This window comes from Paramisgurnus dabryanus, chromosome 21 (genome assembly GCF_030506205.2).
Source record: "Paramisgurnus dabryanus chromosome 21, PD_genome_1.1, whole genome shotgun sequence".
NCBI classification, from domain to species: domain Eukaryota; kingdom Metazoa; phylum Chordata; class Actinopteri; order Cypriniformes; family Cobitidae; genus Paramisgurnus; species Paramisgurnus dabryanus.
This window is the reverse complement of record NC_133357.1, coordinates 23,420,437-23,445,769: the sequence shown is the minus strand read 5'-3', so window position 1 is coordinate 23,445,769 and position 25,333 is coordinate 23,420,437. Positions and strand designations below refer to the sequence as shown.

At 38.9% G+C, this 25,333-nt stretch overlaps 1 protein-coding gene across 3 annotated transcripts in view; it reads left to right on the top strand.

The window, feature by feature from the left end:
- Nucleotides 1–6,226: 6,226 nt before the first annotated feature.
- Nucleotides 6,227–25,333, top strand: part of zbtb46 (zinc finger and BTB domain containing 46) — a 100,579-nt gene continuing 81,472 nt past the window's right edge. Inside the window, exon 1 of one of the 3 annotated variants that reach the window (XM_065286309.2) lies at nt 6,227–6,493. The gene's annotated coding sequence lies outside the window, so the exon portion shown is untranslated. Of the gene's footprint in view, nt 6,494–6,542; nt 6,666–25,333 lie in introns of those variants that run through there. The other 2 variants (XM_065286312.2, XM_065286311.2) reach the window with 2 other exon arrangements.

Sequence of the window (25,333 nt, the reverse complement as noted above, 5' to 3'; positions counted from 1 at the left end):
TGTTTTCAAACAGACGGAGCGTAGCTAACTCCTCCCCCTCCCCCTCCCTTCCGTGCTTTCATGAACGCGCCCAACCCCCACCCCCAAATCCTTTTTGTCGTTTATTGGCTGGAATACTTTGTTTTGTTTTGTGATGCTAGGTTTGGCCACTTGTTGATATTGCCATTTGTGAAGCCTGGGCTGTCTACAGAGATCGCGTTTTTTTACAGTTTGATCAGCGGACAGGCAGCAAGCAGACAGTGAGGAGATGTTTCCGGTATGTAACAAAAATGTTTTATGGTCTAAAACGCTTCAATTCGCTTAGAGCGCCTTTAATGTGTAAAAATAGCAGCTGAACACATATATGTTTGAGCCACAAAAGATTCTAGATATGATACACATAAATGACAATACGTATTGTAAAGGAGAAACAAAAATTTTAACTCCACGTGACTAAATTACCGTAAGCGCGCATCAGAATCTAAACTGCGGCTGATAAATCCTTATCAATAACTTTGTATATTTCTATTGTGCTTGTGAGGTTGCTCTTAGATACACGTAACGTTATATACCACAGTTATATATTAAAAAAAGCTTTGTTGAGTGTTGGACCTTTCACACGCAACTTGCCTAAATTACCGTATACAACACAGTAAGGGGGCATCAGAATCTAAATTGCGGCTGGTAAGTCCTTCTTTATCACTAACTTTGTATATTTCTATCGTTATATTGTTAAGTGTTGTACCTTTATTAATCGTTTAATATTTTTAGTAAATTAAAACAGTCAAACATACGTTTTAAGACACGGATGTTACAACAGGGCATTTCAAGGGATCTCTTATAACAAAGCAATAGTAAACGCAGTAACTTAAATAAAGTAAACTGTTTTACTTAATGTGTATACGTTACTGCTGTGTCATTTTTGTCAGATCCAATATTAGTGGTGCTTTTAATCACAGTCTCTCTGCAAATCCAGCATCGGCTTCTTTACAAATGAATCCGCAGTACACAAAGTAAACAAACACTCCCCACGCGAGCTGGAACTTCTTCAAAAACAACCTTTATCCACGCATTTTTAGTGTTATGTTCCGAGCCTCCGAATTAAAGTGTTCAGCTTCTGTGTTGTTCCCACGTGGTTCTTCCACAACCCAAGACTCAGTTTCATGGTTACTCTATCAGAACAGATCACCGCGTCAAAATAAAAGTCTCTTAGAAATTGTTTTATTTAAAAGTCATTTTGGTTACATTTGGCAATCTTTAAAGACATGTTTACTGATTGTTGAGACACACGTGTGTCATGTGAAGCTGTGGGCAGGTCTACAAAAGTGGTTGTTGTATTTGGATTCGGGGAGGCGCTTCAATTCTACTTTGACGTCATATTTCTCCGAATTCCACACTCGGCTGTAATACTGGCTTGGTGCCTAAAACTGTTATATTTCAGTAGCACGGACGTTTTCAGTTCTGAAACTTGCAGGATGTTCATTTAACTATGATGACCTCTTATCTAACAAATAGAGTATTAAATTAAAATTGAGTATTTGATTCACCGCTTTTTTTAATTATCTCATTCCCCCTTGTTTGTTACAAATACATGGCTAAAAAGTGTCTACTAATATTTCTATAGGCTAATGAAATAATATTGGCATTATAATCGTTTTTTATTAGGCTATTATTTTTGGTGCCCCCGCACAGCGCGTGATGCGCGTTATGGAAGCGGCGGCGCTGCATGCCTTTTCACACTGCGGGCTATTTTTACGGACTTCATGAGAATGGATTGGTTTACCAGACCATCTTTTTCTCATTCAGTATTCCAATTCACTTAAAAATACGTCACAATACTTAAGTCAATAAGTTAAAGCAACTTCCAGTTCGTGTGGACTTTAAGGTCTGGGGTTCGAATAAGTACGTTCACATACTAAAGTAAAATTGTATTGGGCCTAATGTGCAAACTATACACTACCTATGACATTTCACTTCTGCTTTAGACTAAAGACATCAGATATCACGTCTATAAAAAAGCTCTAGTTTGAAAGCCGAGTGTCTAGTGTTAAAACAATGTTTCAGGTTTACAAGATAAGACTTGACCACAGTAGCCAACAATGTATGTTGGACAGTCTGTCACATCTCTGTTGTACAGCACAGCGCATCTCTCTCTTTCTCTCTTTCTTATCCATTAAAGGAATAGTTCACCCAAAAATGAAAATGATGTCATTATTTACTCACCCTCATGTTGTTACAAACCTGCATACATTTCTTTGTTCTGATAAAGACAAAGAAAGATATTTTAAGGAGCCCCATTGACATCCATTGTAGGAAAAATAATACTATGGGAGTCAATGGTGCTTCTGATCGGTTTGGTTTATTTATACAGGCTGGTAACAACATGAGAGTGAGTAACCTATTTTTTGGGTGAGCTATGTCTTTAATTACTGTGAAGGTGGCATTGTTTGTTTGTCATTGTACTGTAGTGTTGCTTGTTTTGTTTTCAGAGGTGCTTTAGCGCAGAGGCTAGCATAGATGTCTGTGTAGGTTTTTGTCAGCTGCCATTATCGTCACATTGCACCCTTAGACGGACACCTCGTACCCGAGCTCCCCGCACCGTCGCTGAATGAAACAGACGCACACCTGGTCTCCCTTCACATCCTTTGACAGACTGGCAGAAACTGAACGCTATTCAGCTCACCGGCAAATTGATAGTGAAAGGTGGGGGGGGGACGGTGCTTTGAAATACATCCGTGCTATTTTTATGACGGTTTGTGTTCATATATATTTTGCACAGACTTTTTTGACAAGAACGATTATTTCATGGCGCTTCACAGCAGGAGGGCTGAAGCTAAGGCGCTATTAATTTCAGTCTTCAGAAAGTTTAAGGATGCTATTTATGTTTCTCCTGTTGTCGTTATTCAAACACATGTCAGCACTCGTTTCCTGTGTTGACTTTTACGGGAGTGTTTTCTTTTAATTACGCATCTACAATCTGTCTACATGTGTGTTTTAGAGTATTTCTGAGTTTAAAGGTGTTTTTACTGACCTAAATAACAAAGTTTTAACAAAATTTTTCAAATATAACATATTATCTTCTTCCTCGGTTTCCACCACGCTTAACTAGAGAGTCAACCTCCTGCTGGTTAAAAACTAATGGACCCGTCAAGCTACGTAGATACAAAAATGTACAAACATACAAGCACTGCCTGTAAGAGTGGAATACATTTGGCGGACGCTTATATCCAAAGTGACATAGGGTTTATATTATACTGTAGCACACATTTTTTTCAGTATGTCTCTTCCCTGGGAATCAAACCCACAACCTTTGCTTGCTTAAGCAATGCTCTATGAATTGAGCTCCATGATCAAAACATTATTTGAGTCTATAATACTGTAGTTTTATTGGATGCAATCATACTGTAGGTTAAAGCGAAAATATTGGAATAGGGGACAATGCAATGCTCAATATGGCTGCTCTGGTGAAAAAAGTCCCGCCTTCCAGTTAAAAGAACCAATCATCAATCGCCTGACGATTCTCTGTTGGGGGTGCTTGATAACCTGTGCAGTAGATAGGACTTTAGTTTTGCATGATTAAAATTACTGACTGGACACAGGCCTGGCAAAAAAGGGCATTGCCCCCTAACATCTGATTTGTGGCCCCCTTAGTTTTATTTTTGGTATTTATAGGAAGTTTTAACAACAATGCTTTACTAACAAAGATAACTAATTGAAATATTTTGTGTGTTGACAAGACAAAATAAAAACAAGTTTGGGTGATTCTCACAAAATCCAGATTTAGAAGGTGTCCAGCAAAACAATTAAAAAAAACATTTTTTTGCACATAATATTAAGGTCTAAACTTACTATAACCATTATTTTTAGAGGATTAAAAAAAATATTTTCTATAGAATTATTTACATTTTTTTAAACCAAAAATATCATTACCTCAACATGATATTACATTAAATATATGCATTTACAAACTCATGTTTCGGTAATAAGAACTAAAAAGTTGCCTAGGTATTATGAACAGGCCTATGCACCTCCTACTGGCAAGTATAGATGACTAATCGCAGTAAAAGATTATTGGACGGGAAGAAATAAACGTGGATTTCTATTGGCTGCCTATCGTGCTGGGTGCGTTTCATGTAACACAGCTCAGTGTGTAAGGTCAACGGTGAGTCATGACTCGAGTGATTGTTAAAATAAAAATAAAAATTAATGTAAAATGCAAAACTATTGTGGTAACATAAAAAATCATCATAAAATCGTCTTATAGCATTTGCGACCAATTTTTGAGACAACGCCAGGGATTTGTTTACAAGTACTCGTGCATGTGCAACCTGCAAATTTTGATTTTCTTGTAGCTGTCACTTATTTCAGGTTTAAAGACGAGTAGATTGTGAACCCACCAGCTTGCAGTAACAGATTTAGGCATGATGGGAAACATGGGCAGCTGCCCAGGGCGGCATTTTTTGGAAAGGGGCAGAGGTGGACACCACTGCATCTGGGTGTTTGTCTTGGGAAAAATGTACTTTACTAAAACAATTTTCACTACATTCTAAAGCATAGAATCATTCTGTGTATTCATTTTATATTGCATCATATTAAAATTGAATTAATACCTTATCACATAAAAATTGTGTACTTTTACTTTCTTGAGTAAAAGTACAAAAGTACTTTTTACTTAAAAGTAAAAATGTACTAGATGTTTAATGTACTTAAATATTAAATATAAACTAAAAACTTGAAATTATGAAATGAAGTGGAGTCAAAATTATGATAATATGCTTTGGAATGTATGTTTTCTAAAGAAAAACACTGATAAAATATTAATACTTAAAAATGTACTTTTATATAGTAGTGTCCACCTCTGGAAAGGGGCATGTGCTACCTCTATGTGTGTGTGTGTTTGTGTCACTGGCCATTGTCTTCTGCTTTAGCTTTGATATGTGCTCATCATGATAGAAATGAATACGTAAGGGGACTAATGAAGTTTGAGCCCCATGCTGGTGGAAGGGGGTGGTGATAAAGAGGTGGCAGGATAAAACGGGGCAATCTGTGTTGTGTCAGGCAGATTGTCAGACACGGAAAAACAGGAAGCGAGAAGCAGCTTGATTTTAACAAGGATTGCGGACACAGAGAGTTGCCAAAGAACATCATCCGACAGGAGCCTATACCAGGAGCCTTGCCACAGGTCAATAGGTTTAATCCACACACTCTCTGATCCGGCCAAATCCCTAAATCACACACATGTACAATACAAAACAGCCTGACTGTTGTGTTTAAGATTACAAGGTGAGACACAACATGAGTGAAATCATAACAGTCTGAAGTTTAGGTATGTAGACTCCACTGTTGTAAGAGCACTGTATTTACTGCTCAATCTCTCGCTGAGAATATGCTAATAAGTTTATAACCACGCCCCTTGTCATTTCCACATGTATGCAAGTGAGGCTGTAAGCGATAACATGTCGTCGCTAGGGGGCGTGCCTCACTGTCCGCGCATGCGAGAACACACGATGGACAAAAGCGTGTAGCAGAAACACAAACTCCCTCCTGCAAATTTAGCATTACCCACAGGAAAACCAAAAACTGTGACGTGCTATCTAAATTAGACACCTTGCTGAAACTCTTAACTTAAGTTAAGGTAGGGATAGCTATTTATTAAGATGCACAAAATAATAATACTACACAACAATAAATAATCAAAATTATTTCTTTTTGAGAATATGAAATTATTACTATTTGTTTTATTATATTTTTTTATTTTAACATGTTACATTTTTTATTTTTATTTTTTAGATTTGATTAAATTCAACATTATTGCCGCTGCGCAGAGTACTAGTAGAGGGCCAATAAAATAATGCAGTTAATTTACTTAGATTTATTTGTTTAGTACAGTTATATTTTATAAAATATAGCATCATCAACATTTTTAAAAGACAATTTATTATAAAGTTTGCAGAGTTGTCAAAATTAAATTAAATTCACTCATATCGCACCTGCCAAATAATTAAGCATGGTTGCAGAATGATGGTGGGAAGTGTATTTGTGTAGTAAATACTAACCTCTCATTTGGATTAACCCCTCTGACAAATAAGTAAATGTTACATCATGTGTGACCCGGAGGCTTCATGGCTGTATGAGTTCAGCTGGAGCTGTCCAGGGTTTGATGGTGAATGTGAGCGTTTATGTTGCCTCATTTCCTGTATTTGACTCTCAGTCGCGAGAGAAAGAGAGAGAAAGAGAGAGAGGGAGAGAGAGGGAGAGAGAGAGAGAGCGACAGAGGGGGAGGTTGGTTCCTGATACCGAGACACGGAAAAGCAGGGGAGGGAGAATTACAGAAAAAGACGAGCGAGGAGAGAGGGAGAGCGCGACCAGGAGGAATTACACTGACGGACACGCGCTCTTCGCGGGAGTCAAACTGACATTTTTGACGCGCTCACTCTCGCTAACCTGTCAAGACCAAAATATCGGATCTCCACAGCAGCGACATCGCGCTAACACAGAACTCATGGGTTAACAGGTACGTCTCTCTCACCTTTCCACTCTATCTCTAAGAGCACTTCCTTCCTATCTGACCATCCTACATGATTCACCATTCACTCTTAGTCCGTTTGCGTTCGTAGTTGACTAGTATCTTAAATGTGTGGATGAGGCTGGACCTCGCGTTTGCAGACAGGTATTCGGCTGACAAGGTAAGTTTAAGTTGCGAGTTCACTCGAGGCCGCGAGTTGTGACAGCTCGCCGGTGTTTGTTTTATTTTCGCGACATTAAAGTAAACTGCGTGACAGCAACCTGTTTGACGTCTCCAGGTGAGAACACGCTCGTGACAGATGATACACGCGCTGGGCTCGCGCGAACAGCTGTCAGATGTGTAGCCATTCATTCATGGCGAGTTTTGGAGCGACGAGGGAGTTATTATACAGACTTTTACCTTGCTGATCACACATTTCTTGTATAAAATGTCTTTGTATTTTATAACATTCCCGCTAAATTTAATCCTAAAACCATGTCCTGTGAGGGGCAGGGCTTGTGGTCGGGGTTTTTAAATTTAAAGCTCACCCAGCTTTGGCAGGCAAGGGCTTAACCCCCCCTCTCCCTTCCCCTCATTTAACCTCCAAAAGGGGAATTTCTCCAGCTGGAAATTTCTGCTGCGTCAACACCCTAGACCCAGTGCACTACCAGAAAAGGGAAGGGGAATTTTATTTGGACTCACTTTTCTGTTATTTTATTTCCCCCACATTTACATCCTCGCTCGCGCAGCCTAACACTTCTCTCAACTTGAACAGTGTGGAGTATATTACAGTATATTAATCTTGCCTGTGTGAGGCGTTGGGTGTCGTAATATTACAGCGCTCTGCGCTACGGGTTATTGTCTTTCCCCCCGTCTGCCCCCTTAATGCTGGTCAGTTCCGTCTTCCTCCATTTTCTCCTCGCTGACGGGTTGGTTTTAAGGGGAGCAACCCCACTTGTTTGACATCGGCGGGTATAAAGATCCACGATGAAAGCGAAGGCGCGTCTTTGAAACGACACATTTGAATGCACAGTTACGCGCTGCATTGTATGTATCATAAGCGCGTCCGTCAAAAGAATGACGCTTCTCTGTTGGATTGGGTTTGCTACAGGTGCATCTGATTCTGATGAATGATTGGTTAGTTGTTGTTAATGCATAGGCTAAAATGTCAAATCGTAACTGCTTAGGGTACTCATTCGGAAAAATGCGTTACTTGTTAAAGCATTTACGAGCATTGCATTGGGATAAATTTACCACGGCAACTAATAACTTGCATGTGCAATTGACCATTTTTACTTTAAGGTTTATCCCTAAAATCAGGACATTCTTTATATTAACACTTTGTAGATTTGGTAGATGCATTTATCCTAATTTGAATTAATTATACATTTGGTTTAGCAGCATTTGTGTTTCCTATAGGAATCGAACCCATGGTCTTCTCATTGCTAACGCAATGCTCAACCAATTGAGCAGATATTAACAAGTGACAGTGCAAAAATGAGTCAGTCGAGCAGAAGAACTGGTTATGTAAGGAACTGTCTTTATGGCCATCTACAGGGAGTGAAGTATATAGATGGCTAACATAATAACTTCCCTTTGTCATCACTTGCATCTAATTAGTCCAACAACTTTACCATCCTTTCACAAGCTCAACAGAAAGTTGTCGAGTTTGTAATGTGTCTTAAAGTTGACACTAGTCATGTTTTGTGATGTGCGTCTATGCCTGAGGCTGCTGGCAGGTGTCTGTTGTAGCAGGAAGCTGGTCCACCCTTCTCCCTTTTTTCTGTAAATTGAAAACACATATTTAAGTATAACAGAAGTTTGTTTAGACACCTTTTTGTGGGTGGGTAAGCAGAACTATCATAACAAAAGATTATATTTTTTGTGTTTGAGTTTGCTTTATTGTGCGTTCTTTAAACTATTACAACTGTTATCTGACATACAAACTTTTAAAGCGAACCTGTTGACCTTGTTAGATTTAAAGCATTTTAATGTGACAAGTGTAATTTTTCTGTTTCACTATAATTAAAGACAAGTGGCCGTCTCAAACCTGAATGGGGAAAGTGTATTTATCTTCTTTTCATGAACTTGCATTCTAGAGGGCAGTGTTCATGTTACGTTTCAGGGTTGTCTCCAGGTGTTTTTGTTTAATGGAGAATCTGTGTCTGTTTGTGTATAAATGAAAGAAGATTTTAGGTAGGAGGGGGACACTGGTCCACTATGGCAATGGAGACTTCCTCACAGGTGTGGCTGTATTGTGTCAACAGAAAGAATGGGAGGGGAATTGGTTCTTACTGTGTGGGGTAAAAGAAGAGGGAAATGGGAGTAAAAAGAAGCACTGTGTTCTTAGAATGGTTTTGATTAAGCCATATTATCATACTTTCTCTAGTCTGGCCTTGACCTCTACCCATTTTGCCAATGCACATTTTGTTTTCACAATCAGATGTGCAAGTTAAACTTTTCTGTGGATCAACATACTGTCAATCGATGCTATCTATAGAGTTAAACTTGTATTTAGCCCAGGGTATTTCTTTAGTATGTTAAATTTTTTGGTATATTAAAGGTGCGTTAGCAGCGCTATAAAGGTCATGGGTTTGAACAGACAGACTGATAAAAATGAATAATTTGAAATGCACTGTAAGTTGCTTTGGATAAAAGGGTAAATGCAAAAGATGCTAAATTAAGGTGCTTCACAATGCCATATGAGAACTATTTTTGCTAAATAGTTCCATAAAGAACCTTTTAGCAGAGTAAAGCCGAATGTATACTAGGAACGTCTGCGTACGCGCCCCGTCATTTTAGTCATCAGGAGGGTTTGCAGGCGTCTGTGCTCACTGTCTGCGTGCTGCCCAAAACTTAAACAGTACGCATACAACAACGCATGCACTTGAAAAATTGAAGCAGGACACTCCACTACAAACAATTACACAATTACACAAAGTTTGCACACACACCATCGTCTTTTCTTCATTTATTTTCACTTCTTCCAATAACAGAAAGCTGTAAAGCATTATCGTCACCATAATGTTTGATTCCTGTTCTTTGTTTTCTTGTTGTTTGTTCTAAACTTTGTTTACAATGGTGGATCTGCTACTTTTCTTTATATATCCTAAATGTTTTAATGTACTGTAAATCAGTGCTTCCCTGAAGGCCTGGTCGAGTAATCATTTGAATAAAAAAATCATTTGTTTTTCGAACGTGTCGAACATGGCCATTCGTGCGTATAGCCACGGTTGAGTCTACTTTGAAAGCTGCGTGGAAGTGTGCACGCTGGAGCCGGATGCGGAAAAAAGTATACCCGGCCCTTAAGAAAGAATTGGTTCTTCTAAGAACCTTTGGCCGAATGGTTCCTTGAGGAACCAAAAATAGTTATTCTATGGCATAAATGTGTAACCCTTCATTTTTAAGAGTGTAAATGTCAACGTTTCAATGAATTAGGATGTTCACCACATTGAAGTTTGTTGGCACTCTTTACCCCTTTAATGCTTAAGCATACGTGTTAAGCGTCTCTGTTTGGGTGTGCGAGTGTATCAAGAGGGAGGCTCGCATAGTTAGTTAGAACAAGAAAGTGCAGTATGATGTTTATTCAGGGTGGTTAATCTGAACATTTGCACAGAACGGGAAGATATGGGGGAGGAGGTGACTGATGGTGTAAAGGGATAGAGAGATACTGAGAGAGATAGAGGGGGTAGTTCAACTGGCCATGTTTGTATGTGTGCATGGTGAAAAAAAGAGTGGGGGGTGTAGGGTATGGGGGTGCATATAGACACGATACACAATGTGTGTGTGTTTGTGTGGGTGGATTGTGTGTGGAAGATGGCTGTGCTCCTCGGGCTGTGGGCTGTGTTGTGTGGGTAACAGGTTAGAAAGCATGAACCTGCTACAGCGCTGGAGACCAGCATCTCCCCCTCACTGCTAAGACCACACAAAGTCAGTACGTGTGTGTGTGTCCACACATTTTGATGCATTTGTTCGAATTATCAGTTTAGAAACACCCGATGATATCTCCTAGACATCAGTGAGATTAAATGCAGAGCAATTGGAAACTTTTGCTTAAGTCTCCGATGAAATCTTGCAAATCTCTCCATTGGAGTGTCAAAAAAGATCTCAACAATGTCACAAACTGAGCTCAGAATGGCCAAGTGTGGAATCGAAAGTCAATATGTGACCCTCGGACCACAAAACCAGTCATAAGGGTCAGTTAAAAAATTGAGATTTATACATCGTAATAAATAACAGTGGCGGCTCATGACTGCTCTTTCGAGGGCGCAAATTAAAAATTTGTGTTTGAAGTGTCATGTGGGTTGCTCGTGTTTTCAAAATATATGTTTGTTGCATCATGTATACCATGTGCATCACGTGTTTTGTCAAAATAAGTGCCTGCTGCAGACGCGTCTAAAGGGTTTATGATAAAAGAGACGCTCACATTCACAAAATACACGCAAGACACTCACTTAAAAGTAAACTTTGATTACTCATGAGATTATGCGAGTATCTGGCAAAAGTGAGGGTCTCTCTTATCATAAACCCTTTAGACGCGTCTGCAGCAGGCACTTATTTTGACAAGACACATGATGCATATGTTAACTCGACTCGCAGAACACATATTTTGAAACTACGATCCACACACATGACGGGCTACATACATGTTGTGACGAACTTCGCATTGTGCACCCTCGAATAAAGAAGTCACCAGCCGCCACTGATAAATAAGCTTTCCATTGATGTATGGTTTGTAGGACAATATTTGGCCGAGATACTATTATTTTGAAAATCTGGAATATAAGGGTTTAAAAAAAATCATAATACTGAGAAATCACCTTTAAAGTGGTTCAAATAAAGTCCTTAGGAACACAAATAATTAATTCTAAATACATTTTGATATATTTACGGTAGGAAATTACAAAATAATGAATAATGGAACATGATCTTTATTTAAAATCCTAATGATTTTTGGAATAAAAAAATCTATAATTTTGACAAATACAATGTATTGTTGGCTATTTTTACAAATTATACCTTTACTACTTTTTACATATTATTAAAGATTTTTATACGAACTCAAACATTATTCATCAAATTACCTGAAATACAGATTATTTTACCTATACAATGAACATTAATTTTACAGCTCAATACTCTTAATGTATTAATTGTCTCATTTGTTTCTATTTTTTCATTTCTCATAAGCAGTTTTAGGATAAAGTTAATACTTAAAAGGATAGTTCACCCAAAAATGAAAATTCTTTCATCATTTAATTTCCCTCTGGGACGTTTGTTTACTGTATTGTGCATTAAACATCTGTAGATGTGACATCACAAGGTAGCCAGTGTATCGTATGTCACTTCCTGTTTGTTTCACATCAATATTTCAAGGTAAACACGAGCATGATAATCCTTTCGTTCAATTGTTTATATTTTATCTTTACACACACACACACACACATGACAAATCACAGGTGTTATGCAATCGAACACACCCCTTATCGAAAACTGTTAAAGCAGATTGTGGAAGTTCTTTTGTGGTAGCAGCAGGGATGCATACAGGTGCACTTTTCTCCCTTGAGGTGTTTTCGGGGGCCGGTGACTCTGAATATGTGTGTGTGTGTGTGTGTGTGTGTGTGTGTGTGTGTGTGTGTGTGTGTGTGTGTGTGTGTGTGTGTGTGTGTGTGTGTGTGTGTGTGTGTGTGTGTGCGGAGTGACAGCTGTGCTCATCAACCACTTAGACATGTTCATCCCCCCAGATTAGGCGCTCTGTGTGTGGGTTCAACTGGAGCCGACCTCCCTGGTACCGCCCCACATAGACCTGTGTCCTCAGGTGCCTGCTAAATATTTTAGTGGGGGCTCTCATGCTTTATGGAAAGCCCTGGGGGAGGAACTCGAATGAAAAAAGCCCCTGGAAATGAGATAGCGTACACTGGGCGAGCGAGTGCCTAGCAGTGGGCTTGCGCTCCAGGGCTGAAAAGAGGATGTGGTCTCGAGGTTTTTCCACCTTTTTTCTCTCTTCTTGTTTTTATCTCGCTTTCAGTCTTTCTCGCTGTCCACCTTGCTTTGTAAAGTCTTAATTCTCTCTCTCGTGTGCACTCGAGTGAGATTAGGACTGGCTCGGTGGGTCTTAAATGATTGAATGCTATAGTCCTGTGTCGCGCCACTTCTATTTCTGCTTTTCTCTCTGAAAAGCAAACACACAAACAAACATGCACACACAGACACACATGACCACAGTCGCACCCCCGCCCCTGTCTCGCTTTGCCATCGCTAGCTTACTTTTTGACCACACGTGGTCTTAAATACAGGATGTTTACACATCGGGAGGCATGCTAACCCTTACCAGTTAAACCCATACTTGTTTTGATCCTTGAACGTTGTGATTAGGGGTGTAGAGGTAGGCAGACATTATCTAATGTACGTACTTACTCAACTTCAAATTTAGCTGAAGTCTTAAAACTTAGTTTTAAAGTTGTTTAGCTTTGGATTGTGTGTACTAGTTTTTCAGACTATATGTGACCCAAAGCGTAGTCATAACGGTCAATTTTTTGAAATTGAGTTTTATATATGCTATCATCTAAGTTGTCCAATAGAAGTCCTTAGCAACACATATATTACTAATGGATATATATATGCCATAAATATGGTAGAAAATGTACAAAATATCTTTATGATACATGATCTTTACTTAATATTGTAATGATTTTTGGCATAAAAATTGATAATTTTGACCTATGTATGTTGCTTATTGCTACAAAAATAACCGTGATACTTGGTTGACTGGTTTTGTGGTCCAAAGTCACATATGGCTTCTTTAATTATGTTGTTGTACAAGTGTAAAAATTTATACTAATTATTAGGGATGCACTGATACATAATCTTTTGCCGTTATTTAAAGGGACACTCCACTTTTTTGGAATATATGCTTATTTTCTAGCTCCTCTAGAGTTAAACATTTGATTTTACTGTTTTGAAATCCATTCAGCTGATCCCCGAGTCCACTTTTAGCATAGCTTAGCACAATCCATTGAATCTGATTAGACCATTAGCATCGCGCTAAAACATTGACTTTTTATTATATTACGCAGCAGCCGAAAATAGTCCCCTTGATAACTATTTTCAGGCATTGCGTAATATCATTGCACCTCCTGCAGCCATGTTACAGCAGCAAAGTACTTAATTACTACGCCAGAATGAGAGTATAGTTCCTAGCCATATCGGTCTAGAAAATCACAACTTTTATTTTTCCATCGGTCTTAATACATGATGTAACAACAGAATTGTCAACTTTTAAATAGAAAAAATATCAAAACCTTTTGGTTATTTTTTAGTGCGATGCTAATGGTCTAATCAGATTCAATGGATTATGCTAAGCTATGCTAAAAGTGGTAGAGCCAGACCCCGAGATCAGCTGAATGGATTCCAAAACAGTAAAAATCAACTGTTTAACTCTGGAAGTGCTGGAAAATGAGCATATTTTTACAAAAAGCGGAGTGGCCCTTTAATTACGTAGAATGACATCTATTGATACCGATAGCTTTGCATTTTACTCCTTGTTTCAAATCATTAGGTCGTGAAATCTGCAATTCTGTTGTCATTGTGACCCAATTTAAAATAGTCACACCATTTGAGTTCTGATGCGATTTTCCTCCCCTTTGGTTGCCAGGATATAATCGGCCATGATCAACGGTTATTTTCAAACAATCGGCCAATGTCTGATAGTAGTAAAAATGTGTTTATCTGCCAAATCCGATTATAGGCCAATATATCAGTGCATTAATACTAATTTTATGAATCTGTAATAGGAGAGCATTGCTTGTTTGTGCTCCCACATCCAAAACCTGAGATGGCACCTGAATATTAGAGAGATCAGAAATCATAATATCATATAGACATGGGAGCTTTTGCTAGTAAGCAACCACTAAAAACATGTTAGCAACCAATACTTGCTCTCAGGTTGCCCTTTCATAGCTCTGAACAAACAATCTTCAACTGATACATTCATTTATAAGCTTTGTTTCCTAAACTGCTATATTAGTAGAAATAAGAACTGAAACAAGGAATTCAATACAAGGCACTTTTGGGGGGTAACTGTGTTACTGTAGCTCAACTGGTTGAGAATGGTTAGCACCGCAATAGGTTGTTTGATCCCCAGGGAACACGTTTTTAATAAAAGCGCCTGCCAAATGTGTAAATGTAAGTTGTTGACATACAATTAAAGAATTAAGTTATGAGTTGTTTGAATTTGGTAAGATATATCTCTGAAAGATTTGCAGAAAGTCTAAAACATTTGAAGAAAAGTCTCAATGTGAGCTTTGTTTTATCTCATTGATGGTTTTGGACAAGCAGTTCAGAAACTAAAGAGATCTTCCAAACTATTCACCCCAACTTAAGTCTCTGCCACCAAAAGTGTCCGCCTTGTCTTTTGATTGTTCTTTCTATCTTTTATCCGCCCCACAACAAATGGAAAGAGCGGATTTATGTTAGCATTCAATGGTGGACAGGAAACCATTACCATATCAAACATTCTCAGGTGAATCGGTGGACGGTCGGTTGTCCACAGCACTTCTCCCTGTCTCCTAAAAGCCCTGTTTATTTTTCAGAAGATGGTTTAGTCTGTCTCTATACTTTTCATCCCATCATGACTGCCAAGAGCTAACCATTAAGGGAGGGTGGAGACACTCCCAGCGCTAACACATTTACCCCACAATACCACAGGACAATTTTCAACGCTGTGAATTTGCGAAAGCCAGTGCAGCCTTCTGCATTGTTAGCAAGAAGGGTTTCTTTCTAAGAGACTTTTAGATCTTTGTCAAAATGCTAGTTTAGCAAAATTTCCAAACCAGAAGTCAGTTTTAAGGTCATCTTGGACATGGTTCATTTTCCCAAATTTCAGCATGAACTGTTTGAGCAACTGCACAACTGGTTTTAATTCAGTGCGCTGGGCAATGTCTACCGTATTTGAGCCACCTCAGTATTTAGGATGTTTCCAGGTCATATTGTTACTGCAGTTGTATGTATTGTTTATTGTACTTTATGCAGTGCTCTCACATGCTATTTATCAAAAATGCATTAAGATGCAAATGAATATGCTCAATATAAGCATTTATCGAATTTTGATAAACTTTTGACGCTCGCTATTTATTGACGTTTGAGGAAGTTTCGGAAAAAGTGCTTAACATGGGTCATTTAGGACTAGATTAAAATTACAGAGGATTTAAGAAAACTATTACGCTACCCAAGCCCCCCAATGAAACAAATCCTGTCCGAATAGGGCTTTACACATGCCGTGAATATGAAATGTATTTTTCCAGATATGTTGTATGGTGTCCTGATCTGCATTAGTCCATTATCAAGGGTCTGTAATCCTGAGAGGAGTTCATTGCCGAGTGCTAAAGTGCTGTTAACAAGACCTGTTTAACATTCAGCACTTCCCCCTCAACATACAATTATTCTGCCGCTCCTGCTATTAGCATGTAGAGTTTGCTTGCGTGCTTTTAATTGAACTGATTTAACGTATGCCAGATCAACTAGTTTACGTTAATTAGTTTAGTCTTAAAAGCGTTATCCCAACATGAAATATTCATCACGGTGAAGAGGTACATTTGCGACGGATGGATAAGTGTCTTGTATGGGAAACTCTCGAACCTGTTTGAAGCGATTGCGCGGGCTGATTCCTGGCTACTCGTTCTGGCATTTTGCGGTAATGTTGGCCTTGCTGTAATTTTCCTCTGTCATGTCAGCTGTCAAAGGACTTGGATTAGCACGATGTGACAATATGCAAAAATATCAGTTGGTCTGAATATCGCACCGTAAAATCCATGTTTTCAGTTTGCTGCACGGATCCAACTTTCCACCCCTGCTACTCCAATGTGTGCTTGACTGTCAGTACTGAAAAAGGGGTGTTGAAGGGTAGGAGACAGATGTGCTCTTCATAACCCCATTTGTCTATTTTACCAACATTAAATAACAGCCTAGATCCCTTTCTGGTTCCAGCTTCCACTCACAGCTCTAGGGTACAAAACACCCCCGCTGCCAGGTGAGCATGCAACAGTGCCAGACTTCACTGGAAAATTTGAGAAGCGTTTTGGTCTAGAAATGGTTAACCAGTCATCCAATAACCAGGCAGTCTGTTAGTTATTTATCTATCTATCCAGTAACTCATTTACATTCTTAAAAATAAGGGGGCTCAGAAGGTTCTTCACAGCGATGCCATGGAAGAACCATTTTTGGTTCCTTAAAGAACCATCAAGTAAAAGCTTCTTAGAAGAACCATTTCTTTTTTATCTTTTTATAACAAAAAGCTTTTTTGCCACAAGTACCTAAACCATAACGTACTTCTTGGATCATTTCAGCCAAAAATGTTTCATCTATGGTGTCATGAAGCACCTTTATTTTTAAGAGTGTACCTAAACATTTATCTTAGTTAATTCTTTGTGCCTGTGCTTTAAGTCGATGATTTCAGAGGCACAACTTTTAGCGTGGGTTTAAGTGTGCTAATAATGTAACAGCCAAAGCAGCTATAGACCACCAACCATCAAGTCTCTGCTAATTTACAATACAATTTCAGTCTGACATAAAATCGCCTGCTGTGTGCCGTATTCTTGGTGTTATTCGAGGGTTTTCTGTTTATTGTGATAAAAATGATGTTTGTTATGCTTCAAGTATCCTATTTATTAGCTAAATATGTCAGTTATGCTATCAGAACGGTATGCAAAGCTTCCATATATTGCAAAAAATCATCGTGGACATGATCCTAAACCAGTAGTTCTCAAACTGGGGGGGTGGGCCCCCCTTGGCCCCCCTTGGCACTAAACCTCAGAATAATAAGGCTACTAACAGCACTACATTGTATCGTTGAATAAATACACAAGGAGGGGGGAGCGGCATGCCGAAAAGTTTTAAGAACCACTGCCCTAAACCATCCTTATTCCACAGGGCTTCCCTAGTTCACTAGTCCTATAGATAATTCACCCACCCAATGTAATTTTGCAATTGTTTCCTCTTCAAAATAGATTTTTCTGATTAAAAATGTGTCACCACTGTATTTTGTGTCTCTTTTTTAAAAAGAGAAAATAAAAACAGGTCCTTTCCCCCTCCCAACCCACATAAGGGCTTGATCAGAGAAAGTGTTGGTTGGACACTTGATACCGCCACCTCACAACGTGGGAATGTGTGACTTTCTTTAAAATTAGGTTTGGGAGGTAGGCGGTGTCGCAGAACGATCGTGATCACCAGAGCAACACGCTCGCCCTGTTATTCCTAAATGCAATATGCAGCACATTATATATATCGCTTGGCCATTTTGCCTGTTGTTAATGATGTGGTGTTAGCATCTGCGAGTTCAGCAGGTGACACCTGAGCCGACTGATCACCACGACACGTACAAGCGGAGGAAAAGCAGACAGTATGGGACAGGAGCAAAGCGTCTGGTAACAGGGTTGACTCTTGACCACACTCGCGGTTACCATGGCAACACAAGCCTGGGTAAAAACACAGGCTATTGTTAAGCTAAGCTTGATTATCAAATATGAAACAAAAGAAGCTCTTAGATGTATTGAATTATTTAGTACGGCAATATCAGCATCGAGGAAGTTGATACGTAACGTTTTATGAGTTCGTATAAATCGCATTACAATCTCTTATAAGACTTTTGAGACCCGCACTATCACTAATCTCGTGGACTCTCATTGTGTCTCTCTCTTTCTCTCTCTCTCTCTGTCTTGCTCTATCGCTCACTTCTCTTTCTTGTCAAGTGTTTTGACTATAAATTGTCAAACTGGCTAAGTATAGCAATGGATCTGATCTCATCATCTTTCTGTGTTTTTCCCCTGTCCTCTCTGCAGACATAAGAGAAAGGTGTTACTGATCACAGATAAGAATCATTTGTGATGGACCAACTCACACTTTTAAAAATAAATGTTTTTTTGTTAGGCTACATGGTACATACACATAACCTTATTCTATCAACACTATCAGAAATAAAGGTACGGAAAGCTGTCAGTGTGGTGGTACCCTTTAAAAAAATACAACTTTGTACCTAAAGGGTGCATATTAGTACCTCAAAGGTATATATACATGTATCAATTCACATTCCTGTTTGTTTTTGCGTATAAATTTGAGATTTTTTTTGTTTAGTTTAGAGCTTAATTGATCCCCGTGGGGCAATTAATTTAAGCTTACATGGTGTCTCACAACACATAAACACATTTAAACAGACACAAAAAAAGAGAGAGGCTGAGTTAGTAGTAACACTTTTTACTACAGTAAATATATTCTTATGTTCAGGGTAGATTTATGTTGTATTTTAGGTGAGAAAACATTTTGCAGGGCAGTTTGCCATTAAACAACTTCTTATTGGCTTTTAATTAAAACACTTTGGCCTGGTTTCACAGACAGGCTAGCTAAAGCCAGTACTAGGCTTTAGTTAAGTTATGATGTATAAGGTCTTTTACAAATATGCCTTAGAAAAAGACCTTATAGTGAAAAATCTGTTTTATTTATTTATTTAAAACATAAAAAGCAGAATGCAGCAGCTAAAATTTAACCATTCTAGCGACCGTAGTAATGATGTAACTTATAGAAGTGAGTTATAAGTTTCAATTCCCTAGGGGTTGAAAAAACCTCCTAGGAGAAAAACCCTGTGGGAAAAGTCCTAGGTAGAAAAAACCCTTGAGAGAGAGCCTGACATAGTTGATAGATCAATGGCGTGATGAGCTTCACGGCAGCAGGAAATGCAAGCGTCATACAGTATAGTGGTTGAATATCTGTTTGGTTCCGCACAGGCTAACTATTGCGGCATAAGTATATTTACTAGACAAATTATGTGAACGCTGTGTTAAAGAGATATGTCTGTAGTTGAGACTTAAATTGATCAACTGTGTCTGATTCTCGAACATTGTTGGGTAAATCATTCCAGAGCTTAGGGGCTAAGTAGGAAAAGGATTGACCACCGTTAGACCCTTTTGATATTCTAGGGATAATTAAGTGACCAGAATTTTGTGACCGCACGCGATGGATTGTATTCTGATAGTAGTTCTCAAAGATACGAATGTGCTAGGCCATTTAAGGCTTTATGAGTGATCAGCAATATTTTAAAATGTATGCAATATTTAACTGGTAACTATCCAGTGTAATCCACACTTCTTAGATCGAGTAAGCACTCTTGCAGCGGCGTTTTGAATCAGCTGAAGCTTGTTTATCTGATTTGCGTGAAACCCTCCAAATAATGAGTTACAGTAGTTTATTCTTTGAGGTCATAAAGCGTGGATAAGCTTCTCTGCATCTGATTCAGACAACATGTGGCGTATTTGTGAGATATTTCTAAGATGGAAGAATGCTGTGCGGCAGACGTTGGAAAATGACTATCAAAAGATACATTTCTGTCGAACATCACACCTAGGTTCTTGACTGTGGAAGATGGCACAACAGTGCAAATCAAAGGCACTTGCATATTTTAAGATCTGTCAGTGCGATTTGTTTTCATTAGAGACAGCCCATACATGTTTTTTAGTCTAGGACTAGGCTTAAGCCTTGTCTGTAAAGCCAGGGGTTTACTTAAAGGTGCCAAAGAATGCATTGAAATAATCTGTTAAAATGTTCTTTGATATCTACATAGAAGGTATGTAACTTTATTAAGTGCAAAAATGATCCTGAGACGTTTATACATTTACAACCCTAGGATTTGTCCTTTGAATGAAATGGTCTATTTTTGGCCATATATGGAAGGGTCATGAATAATAATCTTGAGCTCTGCTCTGATTGGCTCTGCTCTGCTTTCTCTGAGGCTTATGCCAGTAGTTCACATTAGTAAACATGTTGGGGCGTAGATCTCGACTGTTACATCACAGTCAGTGTTATGTTGAGATTGGCGTTTGAGGCTAACCATATGTTATTACCATGTACATAACTCTTATTATTCATCTATGCCTAGGTAAATAAAGTTTTTTATTCTATGACACCTTTAATAAAACACTCTTTGTAACAGCAAAATTGTAACAAAATATCAAGCCGTTGTTGTGACCATTTTTATGCTTATACTGGCATACTGGAGTTTGAATATTTTCCTCTACCAATAAGAATGTAGTATTCATTACACAATTTACCATATTAAAATCCAATCTGCTTCATTCTGAAGATTTTCCCAAAATATTAGCTCACAAAATGTGAAAATAAAGTGTTTGCATGCTTTGCATTTTGGTTGAGATGGATGAGAGAGACACATGCCTGTTCACACCTGAGCCCTTTTCACATAAACATTACGGAAAATGCACCCGGGATCATTTGATTTTTGGTTCATTCACACTGCCAGTGATTTTCCTGAATCTGTCCATGTGTTTACACACATACCGTAAAGGTCATTAAAGACACGTGAAAGTCCTGCACTTGGTTAGTTTTTTTTTCTGCAGCATCTGAAGTTTATTATCCGTTATTTCTCACTCAAGAAACCACTTGGGTGCATTTTTGTTTATGATAAGACTATAAAGGTCATTGTTGCGAAGAAACAGTGCGTCCTCACTACGGCACGCACCTTACGGTATTGTTTCTGCGTCGTGTTCACACAAAGGGCTTTCTGGGAATGTTATGGGAATGTTACTAGGTCCTCTTTCCAGGAGTGATCCAAAAACATTTAGGTTTGCGTTTCACACAGAAGTCTAATTATTAGCAATTGATCAAATGAGATCACACAAAGTTCACACGCTCACAAAATGTTTTATCAGCCTAAAGACCACGTTGAACACTGTGGGTTCACGCTGGAAGTCAGGACAGATTGTGATCGGTACATTACATTAGATCAAGAAGCGGAAGGTAGGCGATATTTTGTGGCTGTTCAAACACATTCAACCACATGAGCGTCTACACCACAAAAGCAATGCAGTCGAATATGTTTTCGACAACCTTTGAATGTGGTCAAAAGTGGATATTTACACCTGGTATTTTAATCCATCTCTTTTGTCCACTTTCGACCGGTTCTGTCCTGATTCCACATCTGTCCATAGTCCCTCTGCTGTCATTTAAATAGGAGCGAGTTTAATGACGAGTTTAAATTGCTGCAAACTAATGTCATAGTCCGCTGCTTGTGTTGTGAGTAAACATGCACAGTGTTTTGTACATGTATATCTAAAAGCTTTCTCTGATATTTCAGCGCAATTGATGAAATAATCTCGCGCAACTTTCACATGCTCGCAAAATGAAACTAAAGAAAGATGTGGAGAGCAGCCACTTTGGTTTTATCAATGAAAATCTGAAGATAGCGCTGTACACTGTGTGTTCACGCTAGAAGTCAGAAACGATGTAAAACGTTGTGTTCGGTACATCACATTAGTTAAATAGGCGGAGAGTAGGCGGCCTTTTGTGGCTGGTCAAACACATTCGATCACATGCACATTTACACCAATCCGGACCAAAGTGTTTTCGACTACCTCTGAATTTGGTTGACAGTGGATGAGCTCAAAACGTTTTGAACACTGTTTACACCGGTCTTTAGCATCGTCCACTTGTGATCGATCGATGAAAACGCATCTTAATACCAGATGTAAATAGTCCCTTAGACCTTGTTTACACCTTTAGAGTCATCCACTTGTAATCCGATTGACCAAAATACATCTAGAGGCTGTTTACACTTGGCATTAGCATGCGTTTTCATCGATCGGATCACAAGTGGACGACGTTAATGCCAGGTGTAAACGGTGTTCAAAACGTTTTGAACGCGTCCACTTTCGACCACTTTCAACCACATTCAGAGGTAGTCGAAACCACTTTCGATCGGATCGCTTTGGAGTTGCGGAACGCAAATGTGGTTGAATGTGTTCGAACAGCCACACGCGACCGCCTTCTCTCCGCCCATTTATCTAATCTGAGGTATTAAACACTAATTTTACGTCTTTTTTGGACTTCTGCCGTGAACATACGGTGAACAGCGCTATTTTTAGCCTTTCATTGATAAAACTACTGCGGGTGTTCTCCATAGTTTCGTTTTGAAAGCGTGTGAAAGTTGCGTGATCCTATTTCATCAATTGCGCTGAAAATTCAGAGAAAGCTCCAACATATAAACGTACAAAGCACTGTGCAGCATGTATACTTGCTAAACAAGCAGCGGGCTCCGACATAATATTAGTTTGCGTCCATATAAACTCATAATTACTCCCGCTCGCGTTTGAATGACAGCAGAGAGACTCGCCCCCCGTCTCACAGACCACCCCCTCACAGTATTTAGGACAGATGCGGTCGAAAGTGGACAAAAGAGACGGATTTAAATACCAGGTGTAAATGTAATGTGTCTCTCTCGTCCACTTGTGATCCGATCGATGAAAACACATCTTAAAACCAAGTGTAAACAGCCTTCTAGATACCAGGTGTAAACAGGGCTTAGCAACATGCTAATATCAAACTTGAGGTGTTAGGCTCAATTATAAGCCAGGTCTCACATGCGCTTTGTGTAAACTGTGCTATGTAGTTGCTACGTATGAGGAATGATCCAAACCAGTCACTTCTGGTGAAAAGGTTCACATTCAGATAGGAAGCTGCCTGAGATGCCTATGTTTTAGAACAGAGCTACAGTATAACCTGTGTTTAGTAAGAGGGAAATGTACGGAAAAATAAAAATAATATGTTTGAAGAGTATGATTGTCCATTTAAAGAGGAAAACTGAGAGTTCATGTTATCTTCTGTCTCTCTTTCTTTCAGCCTTACTTTCTCTGCCACCCCCGTTCTTTCTCCATCATGTTTAGTATGTGGCGAGCTGTTAGTTAGGGGCTATCCAGCACGGGGGGCTTTCTGAAGGATGCCAATGTTTTGTTGACAGCCCAGCAGTCACGCTACAGTCCCCCTCCTTTCTGTCCACCTGCACTCTCTCTCTCTTTCTCGCTCTCTCGCTCTCTGACTCATTGACAGGAGCAAGTGTTCCTGATTATGACAATTTGCTTTCTGACAGACACCTCATGCCAGGACATGTTTTCTGTGTTATTTGTAATCTGGAACTTTCAAAATTTTTACTTCTCTTTTTTGAAGAGATCCTTAGATAAATGGGTTTTGAGATTTTTTGGGCCACTAATATATTTAGAGGTTCATCGTGGTTTCCAGATTAGGAAGGGACTTTTAGAACCATAGTACAGTATGTCACTGTGTGAAAGCATTATACTTTCAAACTCTTAATATGACAGAATTACCAGTAATCATTTGGATAGCCAAACTGTTTCTACTTATTATTTTGATGGACAGATGTTGGAAAACAGGACTTTCTGAGCTTTTTCTTCTGGACTGCATTAAGGTTACATTCAGACAAACATTATGCCTGGTTGACGTTGGCCCAATATACAAAGTTCCATCGGCAAGATGCCGCTCAGAGAGCGTTTGCTATTTGGGAATATGACGCAGAGATGTCGGCATTATATCGCAAATGATCTCCAGCTGATAAAAGCCTTCAAATTTAAACAGTTTAATTAAAACACGCCCAATGGAAACGTGTCAATTTCACATAAACTTCCATATATCGCAAAGTTTTTACGCTCGTATAAGGTGTTTTTTCAGGCAAATTTGAATATATTGCAAAACTGCAATGGAAACAGTAGGTGTGTTCGACTTGATGTGGCACCTCAGGAACAGACATTTGGATACCATCAGAGTACTAATATTATAAAAGTTATATAACATATAATAGGGATGCACAGATACTGGTATCGGGTATCGGCCTCGATTCCACATTTTCTAAAGTACTCGTTAAAAGTCTCCGGATACCAGGGATCGATACCACGGTCTGAGAAATGTCTATGTTTGAGCGGCGTGTAAGGGGTTAATGCCTCTTGTGTTGTCCAAAGAGGCAGAGTTTACAACAAACTGGAAAACTAGTCCTTTGTTTTTTTGTTAAATTGTATGACTAAAGCTGTTACCTGTAAATTTAAATTGTTTTTTATTAAGTACTCGGTATCGGCAAGTACTGAAATGCAAGTACATCGTACTCGTACTCGTATTCCAAAAAAAGTGGTATCGGTGCATCCCTAACATATAATAATATATTATAGTAAAAGAGTGATTTGAGAAATTATACGGAGCCTGGTATTGAATCAATCTCACAGTATTTTAATAATGTCATTCGCTTGTCTGTGCAATGCCATATAAAGTCGAAAACACCTATCTCTGTGGTTTTCGAAATGACGTATTGCGAGACAACTAAATTAAGTTTTAATCGCATAACATTAGTTAATAGAAAGCTGTCATTTCGCAATATTTATTGTCGACATTTAGAGAAGTTTTGTGAAAACTTTAAAGAGCACCTATTTTATTGTTAAAAAACCAATGTTATTTTGTGTACTTGTTATAATACAATGTGTTCATGTGGTTTATAGTTAAAAACACATTATTTTCCACATACCGTACATTTCTGTAGCTCCAGATTTCACTCTGTTTCTGAAACGCACAGATTTGAAAAGTACTGTGTCCCTGATCCGCTAGCTAATCTGTACGTTGTGATTGGCCTGAATACCTCTGACGTCACCTGGAAATGTGACGCTCCTTACCATGTTTGAAAGATTCGCTCACAATGCAATGCTAACAGGAGTTAACTTACAGGCCGTGAGTCAAAGCAAGAGGAATTATGATAATGTCGGTCTTGTCTACGTCACCAATCCCAGGAAGTAAACTGTTTCCTACAATCGGTGTGTTGTTGTAGTCCAAGAAAAGAGATTTACATTTGAGACAATAACTTGCGTCATCATTTACTTTGTGGTATGTACCTTTTGCATATCGTTTACATGTACTAATACACATTTCGACATGGTAAAAGTGAATGAACACACGCACACCCAGAGCAGTGGGCGGCTGTCAGTGCAGCACCACTGGACACCTCCATGGGAATCAAACCAA